A 24,047-nucleotide genomic window follows, 5' to 3' on the forward strand; every position below is an offset into this window, starting at 1 on the left:
TTTGAGATGGGGATAGCCTTCTCTACCTGCCTACCTCTCCCACCTTTCCCAGAGGTAACCCATCCACCCGACTGTACCTGAAGCTTTTCTACCATTCAGAAACCACGTCTACCTGCCGTTCCAACCCATCCATGTACTCCGACAGGAACTTAAAATAAAACACGGTTCCTGCAGACATAATCATCAAGAATACTGAAATTCTCCCTAATCTCCCAAATCTGACAGGAAGTGGTCATCAGAAACAAAAACAGAAGTTGTTGGAAAATCTCAGCAGGGACTGGCAGCACTTGTAAAGAAAAAATAAAGTTAACGTTTCAGGTCGAGTGACCCTTCCTCAGAAAATGTTGGTTTATATGCAGGACATAGGTTAGGTATAGTGGGTAAGGGATAAATGATAGGAAGGGTTAGAGCCCAGTGTGAGAGAAGAACAGTTGGACAAACAAAGTAGTCAATAACAATCTGGCTGGGAGGGTGAATAGCTGTTAATGGAGACTGTCAGTTGCTAACAATAAGTTGTGTTTAATAGCAGACTTTGTGATAACAAGACCGAATGGGTATGGTAGCAATCTAGGACATGGGGGAGTTCAGGCCATAAAATTACTGAACTCCATATTGAGTCTGGAGGGCTGCAGGGTCCCCAAGTGGAAAATGAGGTGTTGTTCTTCCAGCTTGCACTGAACTGGAGTTCAGCAGCAAGCCTGAGACAGAGATGTTAGCCAGGGAACAGGGTAGGGTGTCAAAATGGCAGACAACTCAAAACTCAGGGTCTTTCTTGCAAGCGAAGCGGTCACCCAGGCTACTCTTCATTTCCCCAATCTAGAGGAGACCACACTGTGAGCAGCGAATGCAGCAAACCAGATTGTGCAAACTGCAGGTAAAGTGCTGCTTCACCTGGAAGGCAGGTAGAGTCTTAGGTTCATGATGAGGGAGGAGGTGAATGGACAACTATTACACCAGGTGGTAGCAGGGAAAGGTACCACGGGGCTGTTGGGCTCTGGGGTGGGGTGGTGGGAGGGGAAGTTGGGAATGAAGGAAGAGTAGATCAGGGTGTCCCAGAGGGAACAGTTCCTGTGGAAGGCGAGAAAGGGAGGGTAGAGGAATATGTGCCTGGTGGTGGCATCTCACTGGAGGTGGCAGAAATGGAGGCTGATGATCTTCCGGATGTGCATATTAGTTGTATGGTAGGTAAGGACAAGGGGAGCCTTATCATTGTTGTGGGAGGGAAGAGACGGGGTGAGCGCTGAAGTGCAGGAGATGGGTTAGAACCAACTGAGGGCCCTATCAATAACAGTGCTGGGGAATGCTCGGATGAGGAAGAAGGTGGACATTTCGGAAGCCCTCTTGTCAAAGCTGGACTCATCAGAACATATCTGATGGAAATGGAGGAAATGGGAAAATGGAGTGGTGTCTTTACAGGAAACAGTGTGCGAGGATGTATAGTCCAGGGAGTTGTGGGAGTCTGTGGGTTTACAGTGGATATTAGGAAGAGCACACCACTCTACTGAAGGCCGTCTTTGTGTCTTAACAACTTACAGACGCATAAAATAGCAGTCTTACTTCGATAAAATCACTGCTGTCGCATAACTAGGTACTTATGTTTCATATTTTAATTTGGAGATGCCGGTGTCGGACTGGGGTATACAAAGTGAAAAATCACACAAGGTTATAATCCAACAGGTTTAATTGGAAGCACACTATCTTTCGGAGCGTCGCCTATCACCTGATCACCTGACTATCACCTGATAAAGGAGCGTCGCTCCGAAAGCTTGTTTGCTTCCAATTAAACCTGTTGGACTATAACCTAGTGTTGTGTGATTTTTAACCTCATATTTTAAGTAAATTTAATCAAGAGACAGATCTCAATAAAGTTATAACAAGCTTTTTCTTAATTTCCAAAAAAACACTTAGCTGTTTCCCTGCTATCAGTAATTCTCCAGAGACCCCCCCAAGGCCAACAGTGAATCTCACTGCTTATTTTTCTTCAATCCTAATCCAGAGATACTTGAAACTAAACTGCAGAGGCAGACAGCAGTGAAAGGTCATGACCTGCTCATTCAGCTGTTTAGGTTCTCTGCCCACACGCTGTACCTGCTCTCTTAATTCCTTCCATTTTAAAAGTATCTTTATTTCAATATTTTGAAGTTCCAAAACAATGCAACAGCTCATTAAAAAGTAACTACTGCTCCAAGAATTCGAGGAAATCAGCTCCAAAGATGAAAATGACTCAAAAAGGAGCATGTCTAACAGCTACAATTTTCTCCCACCCTCCACCTTGGATTACACATCCCAGGACCTAAGTCCCTGCACCTCTAAGTCTCTTTGTTCAGCATCCATCTCCAGGGTCCTATTATTAACTGTACAAGTCATACCCTGGTTTACTTCCTCCAGGTTTCTTTCATTTACCCATATGGCCATGTCTTGTTGACTTGGCTCTCAGTACTGTGGACATTTTCTCCAGTTCATACCTTCATGAGCATTCATTTGACATCTCAATCGCTCCTTCACCACCACTGGCAACCTTTGCCGTTGGCTCTGACAGTCTCACCATCTGTTCTCCCTCGCTCTTATTCCAGTCTCAACTCGTCTGCAATATAAAACCGTCGTTTTCCAGCCCCTTTCAGATCCTGGGGCGTTGTCAGTTTTTAGTCCCAAGTTTTTCCAATACTTCTTAATTACATAAATGTGCTCACTTAAGAGCTCCTTGGTGACTTTCCATTTCTGGTTAGTAACTTGTGATCAGTGATGTGCGTATGTACAACTTCGCAGCCATTTTCACGTTCCTGATGTGAATTTCTCTGAGCACTGCTTTACATCGGCAGCTTCCATTTTGCTGCTCTTCTCTTTAGTCTATATTCAATGCTCTCACAATTTCCTGATGTTCCTGGTCAGGTTACTCACACATTCTATTGGTTTTACCAATATTCCAGTCTCAACTCGTCTGCAATATAAAAACGTCGATTTCCAGCCCCTTTCATATTCTTTTTTGATCGCTGTTGAATAGTTTTTGCAACATTCCCAAGTCTCAAGCTTACCCGACTAATCTTTGCAACATAACAAACTTTTTAAAACATAATGTCATCCTGAGTTGCCCCGTGAAACTAAGAATGGATTGTTGCGGTTGAGAGTTTGTTTCTTCAATGGCGTGCATTTTATTGGAACCCTACCTTCTATATTGGTTTATTCTGACATTTTCTCTCAGTCATGATTTCCTCATATGTCTTCCCTGCCGCAATTGAAGGTAAATCTGCAAAAGAGGTGAACAACGATGTGCAGTGTACATTTAAAATTCTGACACTGTTTTCTGAAGGTTGTCCCACCTGGCTGTGACCTTTAGATTTGCTTTTCAACAAAGATGAAAATCTTGATACAGCCTCAAATCTGATTCAAAGCTGACACCTGACACGGCAGGATGCACTGGACTGCAAAGGCAATGGGCCCTGATAGCATTCTGGCAATAGTACTGAATCCGTGTGCTCCAGAACTTGCCGCTCCCCAAGCCAAGCTCTTCCAGTACAGTTACAACATTGGCATCTACCCGACAATGTGGAAGATTGCCCAGGTATGTCCTGTACACAAAACACAGGACAAATCCAACCCAGCCAATTACTGCCCAATCAGTCTACTCTCCATCATCAGTAAAGTGATGGAAGGGGTCATCAACAGTGCTATCAAGCAGCAGCTGCACAGCAACAAGCTGCTCAGTGATGCCCAGATTGGGTTCCACCAGGGTCACTCAGCTCCTAATCTCATTACAGCCTTGGTTCAAACATGGACAAAAGAGCTGAATTCCAGAGGGAAGGTGAGAGTGACAGCCCTTGACATCAAGGCCACATTTGACCGAGTATGACATCAAGGAGCCTTAGCAAAACTGGAATCAATGGGTATCGGGGGCAAATACTCCACTGGTTAGAGTCATACCTGGCACAAAAGAAGATGATTGTGGTTGTGGAGGTTCAGGCATCTCAGCTCCAGGGCATCTCTGCAGGAATCCCTCAGGGTAGTGTCTTAGGCTCAACAATCTTCAGCTGCTTCATCAATGACCTTCCCTCTGTCATAAGGTCAGAAGTGGGAATGTTCGCCAATGATTATACAGTGTTCAGCACTATTCGCGACTCCTCAGATACTGAGACAATCTGTGCCCAAATGCAACAAGATCTGGAGAATATCCAGGCTTGGGCCGACAAGTGGCAAGTAACATTCACACCACACAGATGCCAGACAATGACCATCACCAATAAGAGACACTCTAACCATCACCCCTTGCCATTCAACAGTATTACCATCACTGAATTCCCCCACTGTCAATATCCTTGGGGTTACCATTGACCAGAAACTCAACTGAATTCACCACATAATCACTGTGACTATAAGATTAGGCCAGAGACTAGAGGTACTGCAGCGAGTAACTCACTTTGTGACACCCCAAAGTCTATCCACCATCCAGAAGGCACAAGTCAGGAGTGTGGTGGAATATTCCCCACTTGCCTGGATGGGGCCAGCTCCAACAACACTTAAGAAGCTAGGACAAAGCAGCCCGCTTCATTGTCACCGCATTACAAACATTCAATCCCTCCACCACCAATGTTCAATAGCAGCAGTGAATACTATCTACAAGGTGCACTACAGAAATTCATCAAAGGTCCTTAGACAACACCTTCCAAATCCACGACCACTTCCATCTAGAAGGACAAGGGCAACAGGTACTTGGGAACAATGCCACCTGCAGGTCCCCTCCAAGCCACTCACCACCCAGACCTCGAAATATATCGCCGTTCCTTCCCAATCGTTGGGTCCAAATCCTGGAATTCCCTCCATACCGGCATTGTGGGTCAACCTACAGCAAGTGGACTGCAATAATTCAAGAAGGCAGCTCACCATCACCTTCTCAAGGGCAACTAGGGATGGGCTATCAATGCTGGCCAGCCAACAAATGAATAAAAGAAACGGAAATTTGAAAACATTCAGGCGTTTGGCAAAGAGGAACAGAGACTTTTCCCAACCATTTATCAGGGTTAGTGGATACGGGTTTATAATCTTTCCAAGTATTATAAATGCAAATAGTGGGACATAGAGGAAACGAAGGTGAATGTCAGTGATTGGATGGGGTGCAAGCGAGACTGAATGTTGAAACCCATCAAGTCGCAAGAAGATTGGGGCAATTGAAAATATAGTATTTGCATCTGAACAAAAGAATGCATTCTCACATGAGAACGACTGGAATGGGGGACATACGGGAATCCTGGTAAATAGTCGAATCATAACTGATCTGGATGAGGATGTAGAAGGATGGGTTAGTAAATTTGTGGATGACACTCATGTCGGTAGAGTTGTGGACAGTGATGAAGGATTTTGTAGATTAAAGAGAGACATAGATAAGACATAGAGCTGGGCTGAGAGTTGGCAAATGGGGTTTAATGCAGGAAAGTGTGAGGTGATTCACTTTGGAAGGAGTAACATGAATACACAGTACTGAACTAATGGTAAGATTCTTGGTAGTGTAGATGAGCAGAGAGATTTTGGTGTCCAAGTATAGAGTTCCCTGAAAGTGGCCACCCAGGGGTTGACAGAGTTGTCAAGAAGGCATACAGTGTGTTAGCTTTAATGGTTGAGGGATCGAATTGTGGAACCATGAGGTTATGCTACAGCTGTACAAAACTCTGGTGCAGCCACACTTGGAGTATTGTGTACAGTTCTGGTCACCACATTATAGGGAGGATGTGGAAGCTTTGGAAAGGGTTCAGAGGTGATTTACTAGGACGTTGCCTGGTATGGAGGGAAGGTCTTATGTGGAAAGGCTGAGGGACTTGAGGCTGTCTTAGTTATAGAGAAGAAGGTTGAGACATGACTTAATAGAGACGTATAAGCTAATCAGTGGGTCAGATAGGGAGAGCCTTTTTCTTCAGATGGTGATGATGAGCACGAAGGGACATAGCTTTAAATTGAGGGGTGATAGACATAGGTCAGAGGTAGTTTCTTTACTCAGAGAGTAGCAGGGGCATGGAACACCTGCCTGTCTGCAACAGTAGTAGACTCACCAACTTTAAGGGCATTTAAAAGGTCATTGGATAGGCATATGGATGAAAATGGAATAGTGTAGGATAGTTTGGCTTCATTCCACAGGTCGGTGCGACATCGAGGGCCATAGGGCTTGTACTGCTGTAATGTTCTATGTTCTATGTTCTAATTGTAGAATCCGACAGACATGTAATGTGGATATGAGGCCTTTCTGCCCATCCAGTCCATACCACCAAAGTTACACTCCTACCTGCTCTTCTCCTACTTTTGTTCCATACTAGACTCATAGCTTTGAATGTTATGGCATTCCAAGTGCTCATCCAAGAACCTTTTTAAAAGTTGTGAAGCTCCCACCTCGACTATCCTCCCAGGCAGTGCATTTCAGATTCCCACCACCCTCCAGGGGAAAAATAGTTTTCCTCAAATCCCCTCTAAGCTTCTTGCTCTTTCACTTTAAAATTATGTCCCCTTGTTATTGACCCTTAGATTAAGAGCAACAGCTGCTGTCGATTCACCCTGTCCATGCCTCTCATAATCTTATCTACATCCACCTCTGTTCAATGGAAAACTATCCGAGCATATCCAGTCACTTTTTATAGCTAAAATGCTCCATCCAAGGCAAACTCCCAGGGCACCTCCTCTGCACCCCCACCAGTGTAATCACATCCTTCCTATAGCGTGGAGACTGAACTGCACATGTCCTCCAGCTGTGACCAAAACAAAGTTGTGTACAGCACCAGCATAATCTCCCTGCTCTTATATACCACAACCAATAAAGGCAAGTTTCCCATGTGTCTTCCTTGCTGACTCATTAACCTGCCCTGCCATTTTCAGGGATCTATGAACCAGCACACCAAGATCTCTTTGTTCCTCTGAGCTTCTTTCTATCCCTACATTCACACAATGCTCCCTTGTTCAAAAGTGCATTGCTTCAGGTTTACATCCCAACAGAACAATCTGCTTACATCTTCCTGTTATCTAGCACCTTCCTCCTTACTGTCAATCACCAGGTCAATGCTCATGTCATTTGACAGCTGATATATTGTCTACCAATATTATCATTTTTATCATTTATGATTATTACAAACAATAAGGAACCCAGCAATGAGGCCTGTGATATGCTACTGCACAGCGGGCTCCAGTCACACAAACAGTCCTCCCCCATACCCTGTCTCCTGTCCCTCAGGCAACATTGAATCTAATTTGCCAATTTATCCTGGATCACATGAGCTTTTCCTTCTTTCCCATTTTCCCATTTGGGATCTTGTCAAAAGTATTGCTGAAACCCATACAACCTACCATCAGCCACCCCGTCTCCTCATCTATACACAAAGGTCGTGTCATGTAATGTTTCACTAGCATAACTAAACATGACCCCTGACTGAAAATGCCATGCTAACTATCCCTGATCAACCTTAACTCTCCAACTGGAGATTAATTTTCATCTTCACTAACTTCTCCAATACTTTTCCTTCCATTGATGGTTAGACTCACTGGTGTCTTGTTCCCTAGTTTATTTCAATGAGCCTACTTGTAAAGTGAAACCACATAGCTTCCCTCCAGACCTTCGGCATCTCACCTGTGGATAGAGATGATTTATAAATTTGGTTCAGCCCACCTGTAATTTCAACCCTTCCCAGATCTGGGGATTCAAAATCTACCAAAATTTCCAATAGCTCCTCACTTTTAAGATCAATCTAAAATCAATAACTTCACCGTCCAACTTCCCAATTTCTGTATTTTCACCTTGCTTCTCCCGAATAAACACAGATGTGAAGTATTCATTTCATACTGTCCCAGAGTCCTGTGGGCTACATGCACTGATTGCCCCTCTGGTCCATAATAGTCCTAAATCTTCCAATTGTTATTCTCTTCTCCTTTATATACTTGGATAACATCTTGGGATTTTCCCTCATCTTGCCCATATGAGTGCTTTCTCATTCATCCTCTTTGCTCTCCTAATTTCTTTCTTTGGTTCCTCTCACACTGTCTATACATCTCTCAGTCCAATGTTGTTTTGCTACCTTTGTACATTTTAAAGATTTCTTTTCCTTTCTATCTATTCCTGAATATTCTTAGACATCCATCACTCTCTGGGCTTGTTCTTACACTTTAATCAAAAGGGAAAATGTTGGATCTGTCCCACCACCTACCACTTTATGAATGCCTCCTGTTGTTCTTCTGTAGATGAACGCTCAAGTAGCTGTTCCCAGTCTAGTTTGTTGGATCATGCTTTATTTTAATAAAATCTGCCTTACCTAATCCAAATTCCAACCCCTCCTGTTTGTTGTTTGGTTGAATATGATTAGATTAGATTAGATTACTTACAGTGTGGAAACAGGCCCTTCGGCCCAACAAGTCCACACCTTCGGCCCAACAAGTCCATATCTTTATTCTTTGCCATAACAAACTCAAAACGGATGCTGTTTTGGTTGCTAACACTGAAATGTATCCACACTGTCACATTGAACACCTGCCAAAACCTGTCTAATCTGATTCCTGAGAATTAGATACAGTCCTGCACACTCCCTTGGAGGATCATCTACATATTAACAAAAAAATCTCTCCTATATACATTTCAAGAAAACCTGCCTGCTCTAATCCCTTTATTCTATGATTATCTCAATTAACATTAGAAGAGTTGAAACTCCTTAATATAATAACACCATCGTTATTTTTACACACTGTGTCAGAAATTGTTAATGTCCAAAAAACAAAGTCATTACAAGACTCTAACGAATGGCCCAGCTTAATTTAAACTCTCCATTGAGTGAAACTTCCAGAAATTCATGGTCAGTCACTGTGGTCAGAGCTGATCCAATTGGCCAATTGGTCATCAGTCTCGACATTTCTATTGAGAGATTTTCCCAGAGTAACTTCAGTCAAAGCATTGCCCTTCACTAAGGTCTGTTTCTCCTCAAGGCAATAAACTGGGTGAGAACATATGACCAAAATACAGGTGGGCTGAACCAAATTCACAATTTGTTAGGAAATGAGACAATTTCATGAAATAATGTCAATAATTGAGTGCAGTTGAATCAACAATAAAATGTCACAGACTTGGGTGCCTTTAGCAAGGTACATAGTAGATTCATATGTGACAAGATAAAGCACAGAATAAAACAATAACCAGCCCCGATACAAACTTATACAATGGCAATTGTAACACCCACTTACCAGGAATACCAATAGCAACGAGGATCAGGTAGTATATTTTCACAATGCTATTAATTGGATAATGCATTTTCTGCACAAAATGATCTCTCAGTTTGAGAGATAGGCAGTCTGTTTTCATTAAACCTTGTGTGATTACATTTGATGTCATTTCATTTATATGCCGTGGGAATTCCATGGGGATATTCAGGTTGCAGCATCTTTCGATGTATATATTTTAAATTAGACACAAATCACTGGAGCAGTTAATTTTCTGTTGTGATGTAACACGGTTCACTCGGAAAATACAGGTCACAATTGTGAACGAAAGCAAAATGCGATACTTTTTACACCAAAGAATCTGACATCTCTCAAATGCAATCAACACAACACCCAGATCAAGCATTTTCTTCAGTGATGACAAATTCCCTCAACTCTCAACACAGTGACGTTAAGTATCACATGAGAGAGTGCCTCTGTCCTGATGGTCCTATTCCACTCTCGGATGAGGCTGTCCACTTTCATGGTTAAGTGATAACAGTAGATGACCGAGGACATCTTTCCAACATTAAACAAGTACAACATGTGAATCTACAGAGTGATACAACACTTTATTATGATACAGCAGCACAATGTATTACAATGTTTAAAATGAATGTAACACCTCAAGTAATAAACCTCACATCAAAACAGACTTGCAACAGCCAAAGAACATGCAATTTATGCAGTTATTGCAATTGTCTCGATCTGGTACAGCTCCTCCAATTGTTGAAGACGTATCAACACACTCCAGTACTCAGATACTATTCTATCCAGAACATCTCGAGGTTAGTTAATTGTTTGTTTTTTACATATATCAACTTTCATCCTGCACTGTGTCAGAAAATACCTTCAATCAATCCATTAATTCTGAGATGACCTAACACCAGGGGGAGGTGTGGAGATGTGCTCGTGCAAGGGTGGTATGTGATAATCAGCAGAGGGTTTTCTTGCCCATGTTTCACTTGACGCCAGGTGACTTCATTGGCTCCAAAGTCATTTGTGAGCACTCCCAGAGCATCTGTTCCCCATTGGCATTATACCATCGTGCTGTCACATGTGCTTAGTCTTTCCTGCCACTGGAACAGGACATACCCAAGGATGACGATGTGATGGTGCTGTCTGGGATATTGTGAGGGAATGGTTTAGAGAATGGAAGATAGAATATGGTAGGGGAGATAAGAATGATTGAAGCAAAAATGGATGTTAAAGATCAAAATGTTGGTGCAGAGAAAATAAGGGCTTGAAGCAAATAGACAAATGACAACAGGTGCATGATCATGGCTGATCATCCTTAATCAGTATCCTGTTCCTGCCTTGTCTCCATAACCCTTGATTCCACTATCCTTGAGAGCTCTATCCAACCCTTTCTTAAATGAATCCAGAGACTGGGCCTCCACTGCCCTCTGGGGAAGAGCATTCCACACAGCCACCACTCTCTGGGTGAAGAAGTTTCTCCTCACCTCTGTCCTAAATGGTCTACCCTGTAGGTCTGAAGTACAAAATAAGGGTGGAAGAAATATCGAAAAGACATGGCTTAAAGTACTGTATCTGATTGGATGGAGTTTTCTGAATCAGGTTGATGAATCAGCAGTACACATAGTTAGACATGGCTGTACTGATTTTCATGATTCACAAACACAGTATTAGGGGAGGCAATTGTCTCAGAGTACTATAGCTGGAGTGTTAATCCAAAGATCCAAGTAATGTTCTGGGGACCTGAGTTCAAACCCCTTCACAGTCTAATGATTGCCAGAAAAACCTACCTGGTTCACTAATGTCCTTAAAGGAATGAAACTGCCATCCTTACCAGGTCTGGCCTACATGTGACTCCAGACCCACAGTAATGTGATTGATTATTAACTGCTCTCTGGACAATTAGGGATGGGCAATAAACGTTGGCTTTGCCAGTTTCGTCCTCATCCTGTGATAGAATAAAGTTAGCTAATGGATGTGGTGGACGATTTGGAAGTAATTGTCTGATCATTTATTAAACTTATTAAGAAGCAACAGTTTTGATATGATACATTCATCTACTAAGTACAGTAAGTACACAACCATGCCAATTGTGGATTGCTCGCTGATAGCAGAGGACTAACAGGCTCTTGCTGCAGAATATTTCGGTCTCATTCAATTGTTGAAGGCATTTTCCTTCTGACTATCTGGGGTGTGTGTGAACTCTTTCCTTGGTCATCCTCCTCTCCTTCAGTATTCCAACAGGCTGGTGATGCCTACTCAATGAAGACTTTCCAATGAGAACTGTTGTCTACCAGGTCTGCTTGATGAGAAATGCCCCCTTTGTTCCTCAGTCTATTCTATTCTTTTTCCTGCACAGATCCTCCAGCGTTTGTCTGACCAGCCCTGGAGTGGTCTCCCCAGCAAAGAATATTTCACCTTAAATAACTTGGCCCCTGCAAGGATTTTCCAGCATAATTTGGATTTTCTCACTTGCTTGTCCCCAGTGCAGTTATCCCAATGTGGAATTGACCCAGCCCCTGCAGCCTTCCACTTGCACCACTTATCCTGAGGCCTCCTCTCTGTGCCTGGCCCTCATTGTTCATATTTCTCAGGGCAGGTTATTTTCTCTGTGCCAATTACCTGTGCCAATTGTCATCGAGCAGCCATTCATGATGTCGGATGATCATTATCCCCTTGCCTGCCTTCATCTGAGAGTTAGTCCACCATTCTTTCTAAGAACAAATACTTCCTATTTTCATAAACAGCTCCTTAATAGGAGGGTGTGTTTAGCACCAAGTGATTTGTTGATGGTAGCTCAACGGGTATCATGATGTCTGTGTTTCTTTTTGTTATTCCTCCCTTTGTATTTGTATGCTAGATATTTGGAAAGTTGAGTACCGCTATACTTTCTGTAATAATTCTGGAGGTCTATCTGGAAAGCAACATCATTCATTGTTGAACACAAAGATAGAGCCACTACTCGTGACTTGCACAGACTATTCCATGATAAGGATAAACAGTTTTGTAGAGCCATCTCTTCACCTGCTTTCTAACAATTTTGAATCAATCTGTTCAGGGATGTTGTTACACACCTCTGAAGCAAGTGGGACCTATATTCCAGGGAACCCATACTCAACAGGATCTGTCGGGGGAGATTAGCCTATGGCTTTCTCAAAAGTTATCATGGCTATGTCCAATCTAATACATATCAACAATGTGCTCTCTCAATCTCCAAATCTCCAAGGAAATCAACCCAAATCTGTCCAGTCTCTTTTTGTAATTAGATCTCCCAGGGCAGGCAGAATCCTAATAAAACCCCTGTGCACTCTCTCCATTGAAATTACGTCTTCGCTATAATCTCGATTCCAGACAGCTTATAATAGTCTAGCTGCATTCTGGATTAGTGGTGCTGGAAGAGCACAGCAGTTCAGGCAGCATCCAAGTAGCTTCGAAATTGACGTTTTGGGCAAAAGCCCTTCATCAGGAATATTCCTGATGAAGGGTTTTTGCCCGAAACGTCGATTTCAAAGCGACTTGGATACTGCCTGAACTGCTGTGCTCTTCCAGCACCACTAATCCAGAATCTGGTTTCCAGCATCTGCAGTCATCTGCAGCCCCTAGGTCATCTTCTTACTTTTTACTGCTTTTACAGGAAAACATGCCTTTTGATAGACAGTGCCTTCTGAGATTTCTGTCCATGCCTCTCATGATTTTATAAAACTCTGTAAGGTCACCCCTCAGCCTCCGATGCTCCAGGGAAAACAGCCACAGCCTATTCAGCCTCTTCCTGTAGCTCAGATCCTCCAACCCTGGCAATATCTTTGCAAGTATTTTCTGAGACCTTTCAAGTTTCACAACATCCTTCTGATAAGAAGGCAACCAGAATTGTATGCAATATTCCAAAAGTGCCCTAACCAATGTCCTGTAAAGCCGCAACATCGCCTCCCAACTCCTACACTCAATGCACTTATCAGTAAAGGAAAGCATTCCAAATGCCTTCTTCAATATCCCATTTACCTGTAACTCCACTTTCAAGGAGCTATGAACCTGCACTCCAAGGTCTCTTTGTTCAGCAACACTCCCCATGACCTAACCATTACGTGGATAAGTCTTGCTCTGATTTGCTTTTCCAAAGTACAGCACCTCGTATTTATGATATTTCTACCATGCATTTGGAATCCAGTGAGCAGCACATTCTCACTGGCCGAGTGACAATAGTCCAGACCGTCCCCACCTGCTACATTCACTATTTCAAATTGATGATCAATAATATTCCTGCTGACTTGCCTTTTGTCCCTGATCAATATTGCCCCTGCTCTGCTGCCTCCTGGAAATGATCAACAGAGCCTCATGTTGTCTCAACCCCAGCACCCCCTGCTCCTTGATCAATCAAGCTCCTGCTGTCTTTCCCCCTGTCCTGGGTAGAGCGGGCTCCTTCTATCGTCCACCATGTCCATTTTCTCGAAGACTCCTGTAATCTTGCCCTCAGTCCATGATCAAGAAGGCTCCTGCTGCCTTGCCTCCCTATCCTGGATTGACAGGAATCCTTTTCCCCCTGCAAACTATCCATGATCAGTCAAACTCCTACTTTCTTACATTTTGCCTTTATCAGTAGAGCTGAAAATGTGTTGCTAGAAAAGCGCCTCAATCCTCAATCCCTTTCCTCCAATCCCAGCATCTGCAGTCCTCACTTTCTCCTTTATCAGTTGAGCTCATACTGTTTTACCCACTGTCCATGATGATTGTTATGAAGTTGAAAGTGTGTACTGTACCTTTAAGAGAGAGTGAATGGTGTTTTGCACTGAGAGCTTGCAAGCACCTATCATATGGTAGGTACGGCTGGGTCAGTTTTTCCCACTTTGTTTTCTTCCCTTGTTTAGTCCTGTGTGGGCTTTCATGATTAGCGGGGTATGGTTGATCGGGCAGTTACATGTTCCTCCTGCAGAATGAGGCAGGTGACAGACACGACACATGTCTCTGCTGACCACATCTGTGGGAAGTGCACCCACTCCAGCTCCTCGAAAACCAAGTTAGGGAACTGGAGCTGGAGCTGGATGAACTCCAGGTCACGCGGGAGGCTGAGGGGGAAATTGAGAGGATGTACAGGGTGGTGGTCACTCCTCAGACACAGGATAAGGACAGCTGGGTTACAGTCAGGGAGAGGAAAGGGAACCAACAGATAGAGCAGGGATCCCTTGTGGCCCATTCCCCTCAGCAATATGCATATCATTTTGGATACTGCTGGTGGGGACAGCCTACCAGGGGAAAGCCATAGTTGTCAGGTCTCTGGCACTGAGCCTGGCACTGGGGCTCAGAAGGAAGGGGGAGAGGAGAAAAGCTAGTGGTGGGGGACTCAATGGTTAGACGGATTGGCAGGAGATTTTGTGGTCGGGAACGGGACTCCCAGAAGGTATGTCGCCTCCCATGTGCCAGGGTCTGGGATGTTGCCGATCGGGTTTACAGGATTCTGAAGAGGGAGGGTGAGTAGCCAGAAATCGTGGTCCATATTGGCATCAATGATATAGCCAGGAAAGGGATTGAGGATCTGAAAAGTGACTACAGACAGCTCGGTTGGAAGCTGAAGAGCAGGACGAGTGGAGTAGTGATTTCAAGTTTGCTACCGGTGCCACAAGACAGTGAGATGAGGAACAGTCAGCGAATGCAACTTAACACGTGGCTGTGAGGCTGGTGCAGGAGGGAGGGCTTCAGATACTGAGACCATTGGGATACCTTCTGGGGAAGGTGGGACCTGTACATGCAGGATGGGTTGCACCTGAACTGAAGGGGCACAAATGTCCTGGGTGGGAGATTTGCTCGTGTGATTCGGGAGGGTTTAAGGTAGGTTGGCAAGGGGTGGGAATCAGAGCCACGTATCTGAGGGAGCGGTTGTAGATGGTGCAGTAACAGGATGTAGTGAATCTATCAGGGAGGTTTTTCACGTGATGAAACAGAGGGACGGTTAATGTGTGTCTGCTTTAATGCAATGTGTGTCAGAAACAAGAGTGATGAACTTAGAGCATGGATCAGTACTTGGGACTGTGATGTTGTGGCCAAAACGGAGATGTGGGTTTCACAGGGGCAGGAATGGTTGCTCGATGTTCCAGGATTCAGACCGTTTAAAAAGAACAGGGAGGGGAGAAAAAGAGGAGTGTGTGTAGCATTGCTAATCGGCGATTGCATCACAGCTACAGAAACAAAGGTTGTTTTAGATTAGATTAGATTCCCTACAGTGTGAAAACAGGCCCTTCGACCCAACCAGTCCACACCGACCCTCCAAAGATTAACCCATCCAGACCCATCTCCCTCTGACTAATGCTCCTAACACTGTGGGCAATTTAGCATGGCCAATTCACTTGAACTGCACATCTTTGGACTGTGGGAGGAAACTGGAGTACCCGGAGGAAACCCACACAGACGCAGAGAGAATGTGCAAACTCCACACAGACAGATGCCCAAGGCTGGAATTGAACCTGGGATCCGGGTGATGTGAGGCAGCAGTGCTAACCAGCGAACCACCGATAAAGGAAGGCGTGTCGACTGCGACAGTATGGTTGGAAGTTAGGAACAACAAGGAAGCAGAGAGTTGTGAATGCATGGAATGCATTGCCAGTAGTGCTGGTGGAAGCAGAGGCATTAGGGACATTGAAGTGACTGCAGGGCAGGCACATGGACAGCACTTAATTGAGGGGTGCGTAGGTTAGGTTATTTTATTTTATATTAGGAATAATCCTCGGCACAAAATCGTGGGCCGAAGGGCCTGTTCTGTGCTGTACTTTTCTATGCTTCTATTCTACGGTCTATGATAAACTAGCAGTCTCAAAGTGTACTGGAAAATTGAAAATTTGCAACACTTGGCTGTGAAACAAAGACCTGAGATTTGTTTCCTGTTTTCACAGCAATGTGAATTTAGCCAATCAGAAAAAATCATGACTCAGGTTACTAAAGCCCAATCAAGTTTGAATTTATTGTTTTTGTCAAACTTGAACTGATGTGATGATCCAATGTTAGGGGTACAAAGAAGTAGCCATTTGGAAAGTTAGACAGGGAGGCCAACACAGTAACTGCCAGCAACACACTCTCTATCAAAGGTACCTTTTTCATATGAAACATCTTCACAGCGAAAGACAGAAGACAATCCAGGGAGATCTCGAGCTGAAAGGAGGACACCAGAGATGACAGCTGCTGTGTGCCTTTGAAATTAAGTCAATATAGTTTTAATCCGGGTTTTTATGGGAGGCTGAGAGTTGTAACAAGTTGTTGTTTAATGCCACTTTTAGAGTTAAAGAATAAATTGATATTTTTTCTTTAAATAGTGCAATTTCGGAGTTCTCTGTCACTCATACTTTAATATATTACGAGGCAAGGGGAGAATTTCTGGGCATTTGGTTTAATTAGCAGAAGAGTTTCAGAGTGTTACAAGGGACATAAATTTAAGGTGAAGGGTGGAAGGTATAGGGGGGATGTCAGGGGTAGGTTCTTTACCCAGAGAGTGGTGGGGGCATGGAATGCGCTGCCTGTGGGAGTGGCAGAGTCAGAATCATTGGTGACCTTTAAGCGGCAATTGGATAGGTACATGGATGGGTGCTTAAGCTAGGACAAATGTTCGGCACAACATTGTGGGCCGAAGGGCCTGTTCTGTGCTGTATTGTTCTATGTTCTATGTTCTAAGAGTTCTCTGCCGTGTTGAAGTAAGATTAAGACTCCTGCACTGTTTCCCATTGTCCGTGACCAATGAGGCTCCTGCACTATTTCCCACTGTCCATGACCAATAAGGCTCCTGCACGAGATCCCACTGTCCATGTCCAATAAGACTCCTGCCCTATTTCCCACTGTCCATGACCAATAAGACTCCTGCACGAGATCCCACTGTCCGTGTCCAATAAGACTCCTGCACTATTTCCCACTTTCCATGACCAAATGAAGCTCCTGCACTATTTCCCACTGTCTATGATCAATTACTCTCGTGTACTATTTCCCACTGCCCGTGACCAATACGGCTCCTGCACTATTTCCCACTGTCCCTGACTGATAAGACTCCTGCCCTATTTCCCACTGTCCATGACCATTGTGACTCTTGCACTATTTTCCACACTCCATGTCTGCTTCCTTGATCGATTCCCCTCCTGTTGCATACTCTCGGCATTTCAGTTTTTCCTCTCCCATTCCCAGCTCCTCAATACAGTTTGTGATGAATGTTTTGTGTCTTGTGATGTTCCCTCTCTCTTTCCCTTCATCCACTGGCCTGAGAATGAGAGCCACACCTCACCATTTCCCCCGCACTCAGGAAACTTCAAAAACAATTCCAGTTCAATATTGTTTCCATTTATTGCTACAGTCTATCGTTTAAATTGAAAGAACAGGCTGCGATCTTGGATGGCAAAATAAATGAATTAAAAATTCATGGTTAGCTCTGTTCAGGGCACAATGATGATCAAAATATATGTTTGAATCAATCAGAGAGAAATTCACCTTTAAAAAACAAGAGATTGCATTCTGCTCTTGACTACAGCGCCCATATTCCATGAGTTCCCAGTTATCAGACCACAATTCTCAATCGTTTACGAGGAATCTGGGCATTTTTTATATATGTTTATATGTTATTTATTCATTCCCAGGACATCACTGTCACTCGTGACTTCCAATGCTTTTGAGAGATTGGTGCAGAAATCAGGCTTGAAAGACTGCAGTCCATTGGGTCAGGGACAGTGTCATCCTACAGAGTCACTGCAACAATGAGAGAGTGCAAATCCTTCCCGCAATCAGGGATTCACCTTCCCTTGTAGAGTGGGTCAGTTACTAAAGGTTGATTTTATTCTGCTTCATCTGATCACAAAATAATTGCGAATATTAATCTGTTTTCTTATTATGTTCATTTACTGGATTTGCAGATGCCTTCTCTTCACCTTCTTTGAATCATAACATGGAACATATTTCTTTAAGGAACAAACTATGAGCCCCAGAGCTACCTTTGCTCCAGAGCATCTCCAAGTAACCCTCAATACAGACCTGTAAATAGCTTAACCATATCATGGAGCACACAGGAAAATTGGGGGAGACTTCCACCAGTATGTTATGCCCAGACATCCTGTGTATGCCATGCTGACACAGATAAAGGTTGTCAAGAGCAATATCTCCTTTAATCTACTTTCACAATCACCAACTCTGGAAGAATGTGAGCTTCAGAATTTTGAAGTAGTAACAGAGAAAGAACAGTGATTCAGTCCGTGATCAGAGCAGTGTTTGTCTCGGAGGGAACTTTTCAGGTAGCAATTCTCCCAGCCATCTACTGCCCTTGTCCTTCTGGTTGGGAGAGATGGTGGGTTTAGAACCTGCCTTCAAAGGAGACATGGTGAGTAACTGCAGTCCATCTTGTAAATGGTACAGACTGCTGACAACCATGTGTTGCAGGTGGAGGCAGGAAATGTGTACCTGGTGGATTTAGCATCAAACGGGTAGGCACTTTTCTAAACTTCCTGAATTTCCTTAGAACTGGGCTTTATTCAGACAGTCAACTGGACCCTATTCCATCTCTCTCCCTAATTACGCTTTCTGGAGGGTGGAATTTGGAGAGCTATTAAATGAATTACTCACCAGAGAATTCTGTATTCAGGACCTTCACACAAAGCCACAGTATGTGCATTGTTAGTCCAGTACAGTTTCTCATCCACCTGAAATCCCAGCATGTGGGGCGGCACAGTGGCTGGGTGGTTAGCACTGCTGCCTCACAGCACCAGGAACCCACGCACGATTCCAGTCTTGGGTGACTGTCTGTGTTGTGTTCTCACATTCCCCACATGTTGGTGTGGATTTCCTCTCGGTGCTCAAGATTCCTCCCACAATCCAGAGATGTGCAGGTTGGGTGAATTGACCATGCTAAATTGCCCATAGTGTTCAAGGATGTATATGTTAGGTGCATTACTCAGGCAACAATGTAAAGTAATCGGGTAGGGGAGATGGGTCTGGATGGGATAATCTTTGAGGGTTGGCATAGACTTGGTAGGTGGAATGGCCTGTTTCCACACTGGAGGGATTCTATGATTCTATGTTGATTGTGGGAGTTTAAGTATGGTCACCTCATTGAATGATAAGTAGAGATGGTGATATTCTCTGTTGTTGGTGACAGTAAGTGTATTTCACTTGAGTAGCACAAATTCACTCCGATTGGGCTAATCTGCCAAAATACCTCATGAAACACCATCCTGTATGGAAGATTGGACAATTCATCTCATTTCCAAGTATCTGCAGAGTGACTGTATCTTTGAAGATCACCACCCTTATGGCAGGCTGCAAACCAAAGCATGAAGAGAGGAGGCAGAAATCTGCACCACTAACTTAGCCGTCAGAAACCTGCCACCATTTGTCCTCCTGTTATTGCTGCCTTGACAAATTCCAGCCAAAATCTACTGGAACGGATGTGGATTATTCATTAACTTTTCATTCCACTAACACTTTGGGTTTTGACATTTCTATGAATGCGCATGATTAAACGACACACCTGAAAGTCTCAGTGATGAATAAGATATGGACATTCCATGTGGGCCACAATAATCTTAAACTTCTCTGTCCATCTCTTGCAGCAAATGGTATGACAATTGTGATTCTCTCCAGAGGAAATTGTGGCCTTTCAAAGTGTATCTCTGTCTACATGGTGGGCATGGCAGTCGCGGATCAACTCGTCATGATCTTCAATGTGATTGTGTACTTGATATTCAATTATCACTTTCCATATTCCTTTCTGTCTTACACTGCTGTATGTAAATTTGTCTTGTACATAACTTTTACTCCTCTGGATATGTCAGTGTGGTTCACAGTCACATTCACATTTGATCGATTTGTGGCGATCTGTTGTCACGAGTTTAAACAAATGTACTGCACTAAGAGAATTGCAACTACAGTTAAAGCAACATCTTCAGTCCTGACTTGTTTAAAGGGTATTCCAATGTTCTTTTCATATGAAGCTGAACAAATAATTAACAATGTGCACTGGGGGTGCAGGACAAAAGCAGCTGTTTATACAATACCTGCATGGTCAGTGTATAGTTGGATGCAGTCAGCGTCAGTCGTTTTGCTTCCTTTTGCTCTCATGACCTTGTTTAATTCTTTGACAGTCAGACGTATTTTATTGGCTAACAGAGCACGCAAGGGACTCCGAGCTAAAAGCACCGAGAGTCAGAGTGATCCAGAGGTGAGAGGTTGGAGGAAATCCATCATATTACTCTTCACTGTGTCAGGCAGCTTTACTCTGTTGTGGTTAACATCCGTTGGAAGTTTTGCAGCCACCAGATTATCAAGTAGTGTCTACTATCAAGGTGATTACTCAAATCCTGGATATATCGCCACGGAAACTGGATATCTGCTCATGTATTTAAGTTCCTGTACAAACACGTGTATTTATGCAGCAACCCAGAGGAAATTCAGAGAAGAGCTGAGAAATGTTCTGAAGTCTCCTTTTGAACAATGTCTTACTTTTTTTTAAAAATAGGGAACAGATGGATTCAAATAAAAAGAACCATCTTGGAACTAAAATGTTTCATCTGGCTTGCTGTATGAGAATGTCAATCGTCCTGAGAATCTGACAATGGGAAATGGACATGAATGATCTTCAATAAAAGCTAAAATGGCCCATTTGAAAGTCATGTTTTCAATAATTTTCCATTGATTGCCCAAAGTAAATGATGGATGACACTGACATCAAGTCTGGTCTGGTCTGACCTGGATGTGGGCAAGCAAGTATCTCTCGATGTTTCAGGAACCTGTCCCTCTTTGCAGTTGTAGTCGGCCGAGTTGTGTGTCTCGGGCGATTAATGTGAGGGGTCCAACAACTAGAATGAACTCAAAGCTCAGGTATCCCATGCAGACACACGTTTCTGACTTTGTTCTGGTGGCATGGCAACACAGTGGCTCAGTGAGGCACAGAACCCCTTCAGTGTGGAAACAAGCCTTTCGGCCCAACAAGTCCATGCCGACCTTCCAAAGAGTACCCCACCCAGACCCATTCCTCTATCCTATTGCGCTACATTTATACCAACTAATGCAGCTAACGTCCACATGCCTGAACGCTACGGGCAATTTGGCATGGCCAATTCACCAAAACTTCACATCTTTGTATTGTGGGAGGAAACTGGATCACCTGAAGGAAACCCACACTGTCACAGGGGGACTGTGCAAACTCCACACAGGCAATCACCTGAGTCTACGATTGAATGAGGGTCCCTGGTAGTGTGGGGCAGCTGTGCTAACCACTGAGCCACCGAGTCGCCCCTTCACGGTGCTGCTTCACAGCACCAGGGACCTGAGTTCGATTCCAGCCTCAAGTGACTGTCAGTGTGGAGTTTGCACATTCTCCCCATCTCTCTGGGAGTTTCCTTCAAGTGTTCTGGTTCCCTCCAACAGTCCCAGGATGTGCAGCGTAAGTGGATTGCCCATGCTAAATTGTCCATAATGTCCAGGGGTGTGCAGGCTTGGTGGCACGTCATGGAGAAGGTAGGGTTACAGGGATAAGGTAGGGGTGCTCTTTGAAGAGATGATGTGGACCCAAAGGGTAGAATGGCTGGCTTCAACAGTGTCAGGATACAATGATTCTCTGATGAAAATAAATGAAGTCAAATCTGTTCACCATGTCAGGGCAGCACTTGCTGCAATGTTTCAGGAAGATCAAAGTAGGCAATGGTAATACGCTAATGTCCAGCTGTTCAGTAGACAATAGACAATAGGTGCAGGATTAGGCCATTCTGCCCTTTGAGCCTGCATCACCATTCATTATGATCATGGCTGATCATCCACAATCAGTATCCTGTTCCTGCCTTATCCCCATAACCTTTGATTCCACGATCCTTAAGAGCTCTATCTAACTCTTGAAAGTATCCAGAGACTTCGCTTCTACTGCCCTCTGGGGTAGAGAATTCCATACACACACCACTCTCGAGGTGAAGAAGTTTCTCCTCAACTCTGTTCCATGTGGCCTACCCCTTATTTTTAAACTGTGTCCTCTGGTTCGGGACTCACCCATCAGCGGAAACATGCTTCCTGCCTCCAGATTGTCCAATCCTTTAATAATCTTATACGTCTCAATCAGATCCCCTCTCAGCCTTCTAAACTCAAGCATATACAAACCCAATCGCTCCAATCTTTCAGCGTAAGATAGCCCCGTCATTCCGGGAATTGACCATGTGAACCTACGCTGCACTCCCTCAATAGCCAAAATGTCTTTCCTCAAATTTGGAGACCAAAACTGTGCACAATTTTCCAGGTGCAGTCTCACCAGGGCCCTGTACAGCTGCAGAAGGACCTCTATGCTTCTATACTCAATTCCTCTTGTTATGAAGGCCAGCATGCTATTAGCATTCTTCACTGCCTGCTGTACCTACATGCTTGCTTTCATTGACTGATATACAAGAACCCCTAGATCTCATTGTATTGACCCTTTGCCTAACTTGACTCCATTTAGGTGGTAATCTTCCTTCCTGTTCTTGCCAACAAAGTGGATAACCACACATTTATCCACATTAAACTGCATCTGCCATGCATCCGCCCACTCACCTAGCCTGTCCAGGTCACCCTGTATTCTCCTAACATCCTACTCACATTTCACCCTGCCACCCAGCTTTGTGTCATCAGCAAATTTGCTAATATTATTTTTAACACCTTCATCAACATCATTAATGTACGTTGTAAAAAACTGCGGTTCCAGCACTTATCCCTGCGGCACACCACTGGTCACCGCCTGCCATTCCGAAAGGGAGCCGTTTATCACTACTCTTTGTTTCCTGTCAGCCAACCAATTTTCAATCCAAGTCTGTATTTTTCCCCGAATACCATGTGCCCTAATGTTGCTCACTAACCTCCTTTGTGGGACTTTATCAAAGGCTTTCTGAAAGTCCAGGTATACTACATCCACTGGATCTCCCTTGTCCATCTTCAGAGTTACATCCTCAAAAACTTCCAGAAGATTAGTCAAGCATGATTTCCCCCCCCTCCCCAATAAATCCATGCTGACTCTGACCTATCCTGTTACTGCTATTCAGATGAGTCATAATTTCGTCCTTTATAATTGACTCCAGCATCTTTCCCACCACTGAGGTCAGACTAACTGGTCTATAATTCTCTGTTTTCTCTCTCCCTGCTTTCTTAAAAAGTAGGACAACATTAGCCACCCTCCAATCCGCAGGAACTGATCCTGAGTCTACATATCGTTGGGAAATGATCACCAATGTATCCACGATTTCTCAAGCCACCTCCTACAGTACCCTGGGATGCAGACCATCAGGTCCCGGGGACATATCAGCCTTCAGACCTAACAGTCTCTCCAACACCATTTCCTGCCTAATATAAATTCCCTTTGGTTCGGGTCCTTCAGCCACTATTACGTCTGGGAGATTGATTGTGTCTTCCCCAGTGAAGAGAGATGTGAAGTACCAATTCAACTCTTCTGCCGTTTTTTTTGTTCCCTATAATAAATTCACCCGTTTCTGTCTTCAAGGGCCCAATTTTAGTCTTAACCATTTTTTTTCTTTTCACATACCTAAAAAAAGCCTTTACTATCCTCCTTTATATTTTTGGCCAGTTTACCTTCATCCCTTATTTTTTCTTTGCGTATTTCCTTTTCAGTTATCCTCTGTTGTCCCAGTCCTCCGATTTCCCCCTCATCTTTGCTATGTTAAACTTTTTCCCTATTGTCTTTATATGCTCCTTAACTTCCCTCGTCAGCCACGGCCACCCCTGCCTCCCCTTAGGATCTTTCTTCCTTTTTGGAATGAACTGATCTTCTAGGTATAATGCATCTGCCATTGTTGTTCCATTGCCATCCCTGCTAAGGTGTTGCACCATTGAACGTTGGCCAGCTCCTCCCTCATAGCTCCATAGTTCCGCTTATTCAACTGAAA

This window comes from Chiloscyllium punctatum, chromosome 15 (assembly GCF_047496795.1).
Source record: "Chiloscyllium punctatum isolate Juve2018m chromosome 15, sChiPun1.3, whole genome shotgun sequence".
Lineage (NCBI taxonomy): Eukaryota > Metazoa > Chordata > Chondrichthyes > Orectolobiformes > Hemiscylliidae > Chiloscyllium > Chiloscyllium punctatum.